This window comes from Myotis davidii, unplaced genomic scaffold (genome assembly GCF_000327345.1).
Source record: "Myotis davidii unplaced genomic scaffold, ASM32734v1 scaffold292, whole genome shotgun sequence".
Classification (NCBI taxonomy): Eukaryota; Metazoa; Chordata; class Mammalia; order Chiroptera; family Vespertilionidae; genus Myotis; species Myotis davidii.
In genome coordinates, this window is record NW_006285042.1 from 3,146,718 (window position 1) to 3,151,096 (window position 4,379).

The window sequence follows — 4,379 nt, forward strand, 5'->3', positions numbered from 1 at the left end:
TTCTTATAAGGACCTCAGTCATCTTGGATTAGGAGCCAACTCTATGCCTCTATGACATCATTTCTTAACTAATTATATCTGCAATGACCCTATTTCCAAATAAGGCCACTTTCTGAGGAATTAGAACTTCAACATATCTTTTTGAGGAACACAATTCAACCCATAATATCCCTCTTCCCTAAAAATAGAGGCCTGATTTTGGGCTGACCAGCCCCAGGATGGAGACTGCTTTTCCTAGCTTTGGCCACATGGAAGGATACTGTTCAATGAGGTGAAGGTAGAATAGTTGTATGGTAGTTTCTTCTGCGAACTTTTCTTCAGAAACAGTGTACATGTACCCTTTTGACCTGTCTTCATGATTTCCACCATCCTGCTTCCAGAATACAGTTGTCAGCTACAACCGAAGCAATCTTCACTCTTACAGATTTACAGATGATGATGACTGGGCCTTTTGGACACCCTGGATAAGGTGTTCACGTAGCTCTCTTTCCAAAGGATAATACAGAAGTTCCTACCTGCAGCTGACTCTAACACACAAGGTGTGCTTTTTTTTGGATGACACAATTTTTTAAAATTTGAATTAAAAAGCATTTTGGTAGGGCATTTACACCAGTTCGGTAGGGCATTTACAACCATGCCCATTAGATCTAGCTTTACTTAGCTATGATACATGCCTGTTCTCTGAAGGAATTGAGTTTAAGACCTCTGAAATATCTTTTCATTATGTTGAACATTTATTTAGACTAGAGGCTGAAGGCTGTGGGGAGGAAAGGCCCCCTGGTGGTGGTGGTCCACCTTTTCTCTACCACCCAGAGCAAGTGAGTTCTAGAACCAAGCTCCTACATAGACTCGACTCAGCAAAATAGAAATTCTGCAATTACCCTGACACCCACTGGGGAGAACAACTTTAGCAACGATTTATGTTATTCTCGAATGTTTTGGAGATCTCTCTTCACCAATAACCCCCATCTACCAAAGTAGTTGATGAACATGTTTCTTCTAAAAGCACAATCTCCTTCCTGAGAATTCCGGTCAGTGGATTACCTTCAACTGGCCACACTTCCAGGGATATTTTAGGACCTTTAAGAGACTGATGCTCCCAGGACATCTAGCTCTGTCCAATGCTTCTAGTGTAGCAGGTGGTGCAGTTTCCAGAGATTGGGGACACTGCAGAGGGGACAGTTTTTAAAAGGAAATAACGAGTACAGTGAGTACATATAGAATATGAATCACCAGTAAGCCATCCACATGGATCGTTCAGAACAGGCAAACCGCATCCTAGGTCCTAGAGCAGTGGTTCTCAACCTTCTGGCCTTTAAATACAGTTCCTCATGTTGTGACCCAACCATAAAATTATTTTTGTTGCTACTTCATAACTGTAATGTTGCTACTGTTATGAATCTTAATGTAAATATTTGATATGCAGGATGGTCTTAGGTGACCCCTGTGAAAGGGTCATTCGACCGCCAAAGGGGCCGCGACCCACAGGTTGAGAACCGCCATCCTAGAGGGACTGTCAAAGCGGACTCTCACCATGTCCTGCCAGATGTGCTGGGCCTGGATATACGCCCAGGAAGAGAGAGCATTCGAGCAGGATGAGGAGCATTGGCAATGCACAGAAAGATTTGGGGGAGTAAGGGTATGTTTCAGATCTGTATGAGATCTAAATGGTGACTCTCACCTCATCTCCACACTACTTTTTCTAAAGCTTTTCAATGATTCTTTATTGAATCCTTGGTATTTAGAAATCTCCTTACTTAGTAGACTTCCCTATAGCAAATACAATCCATTTGTAAATCAGGGGAAAATATACATACTAGGTTATAAAAGGGTGGTTTCTTAACTGGTGTTAAGCTACAAATAATCTTTTAAAAAGTGGCTTTCTCAGCTCAAAATGCAGACATTACAGTGTATTTATAGCAATAAAAAGCTGGAAATAACCTAATATCTAAAACAATAGAAAAATTTAAGCAAAATATGATATGTTCATATTATGCCATGTTATGTAATCATTAAACATAATTTTATAAAGAATTTTAAATAATAAGTGAACATTCTTATTAAATCTAGAGCAAAAGAAATCTGTTTGATATGAATTATTACACAATATGTCACAACAAGCTAAGTATACAGGAGTGGGCAAAAGTAGGTTAATAATAATTATTATTATAATTAATTAATAATAATACAAGAATAAAATGTGTTTCACATATTCATAACTGTAAACCTATTTTTGCCAAGTCTATATATTGTAAAAAGACTTGCAGGTATAAGATAAAATGTTTCCAGTGTTTTCTCTGGTTGATGAGAGAATTCCTATTTTAATACCATAAATGTGCTATTTTTTCTTAACAAAGAAAAATAAGCAACTCAAAGCTGTCATTTTTTGTGATTCCAAAGGGGTTTTTCTCATGCCCAAACCTCTAAAAGGAATACATCCCAACTTCTACCCTTGTGGTGCAGACAAATGTGAAGAGGGAAAAATGATTTGCTCAAACATTGATATTACTAGAAAATGCTTATCCAATATAAACACAGCATTGCAGAAAATGCATAAACATTGATTATTATGAGACTAGGCATAAACAATTCTTCCTCCTGCATTTTTAAGTAAAGGCCCATGGCTATATGAAGTTGGCTTCTTGGAATACAACATAAGGAAGACACAGGGGTCCCTGTCATCTCCAAAATTAGCAAGGACTATCATGACTAACATGTCAGATACCTTTCCCTGCAAAAAAGAAAAGAAAAGAATATCAGTTTTTAGAAGTACTCAAGGAAGTTTACCTTCAGCCAATATACAGAGTAAGATTTAGAGCTCTAACAATAATACACAGTTATCAAGAAGTTTCCAAAATTGTGCACTGACATTCTCCATAAAATATTTGAGTCCAGGTTTATGCAAATGTTTTACTAAAATCTGCCACAGAACTCACTATCTTACCATGATTAGACAGTCACCAAATAACAAAGGAAAATCCTTTGTTTAGGAAAGATTCAAAACACTTCGAGTGCTATTGTTATTTATTTAAAAGAGAACTGAGTGCAGAATAAAATTTTAAATGACTTTATGAAAATATTTTTATATTTTGCAATGATAGGGACAGGGAGTCTTATTAATGATTTTAAGGCATTAATCATTTAGTTTAGGCATATCAAACTAAAAGGATATCACATGAACTCATAAAACTTTAAGGACCTAGCAAGATAGATTTTCAGTAGTTCAACTTTTTAAGAAAACATTTAAAAATTTTGGACAGAGAGGAAACCTTTTGGTCTATGGGACAATGTTCCAACTAACTGAGCCACAGTGGCCAGGGCAGTAGGTCTACTTTTAAGTTTTCTAATCTTATGAACATGTGGCATGGACAAACAATTAAAAACATAAACTCAACTTTTACATGAAGATAAAGCTATATAAATCATCAATAATGAGTAGTTTCAGGCTGGTAGAATCATCTTGAAATTATCTTTATTTTTTTATGACATCATATCTGTTAGCATAAGTATAAGGCTAATTTTAAAAATCTACTGGCTTTCTTAATTTTGGTTTAGAGCTTGATTGGAAAATTTCCAGCTAACATTTGTGAGTTGTAACGTTCTCTTTCTCTCTCCCAGTGGCTTACCCTGCCCCTGCGTCCACAGTCTCTGACTCAGAGACTATTTGGAGAGGACACCTGTTTTAAATGGATCCACAGGAAATACCTATGCTGTCTTTTCATAATTTGCCCCTGCATCTGGTTGGCTGAAATGTGATCACGCTGCCCACAGACTGATGAAACTCCAATGTGACAACATTTACTGGAAGGCAAGGAGAATCCAGTTTATATTTATTTTCCTTCCATTAAGGCCTGGATGTGTAGCGTAGGAAAAACTAAATAAGCAAAAGGGCAAAGCCAGTTTAACCCTGAGAAGAATAGTATTAAATTACACATATGGGTTTTACATCCTAATTCAGAATTTGTTTTAAAGCAAAATGCAACCTTGCAGCATAAACAGTTATCTGGTACTTTCTCTTTCTATAACTTTTTATCCATAAACCTCTTTGTTCAAAGTTCACAGTCTGTCTTCTTATGTATTAACAGGATATTTATAAACCTCCTGTGGAAAGGGCAGGGAAGTCTATCTACTGGGATGGCATTTATAAGGGAGTTTTATAGTGATGAATAGTAGTCTGACCCTAAAAATCCCATTGGGTCCAAAATAAAGCAAGTCCATCTACCCGTGCTCAGGTCGCCTCCACCAAACCCCCAACAGGAACCACCACAAGGACCTGCGCAGAGATCCCCCAGCTGGAAGCCTGGTGGACCCCGGGCTCCCCAATTCCGGGCCGGGTTTCTGACCTCCCGCCCGCCTCGGTGTCGTCACCCGCAACAGTC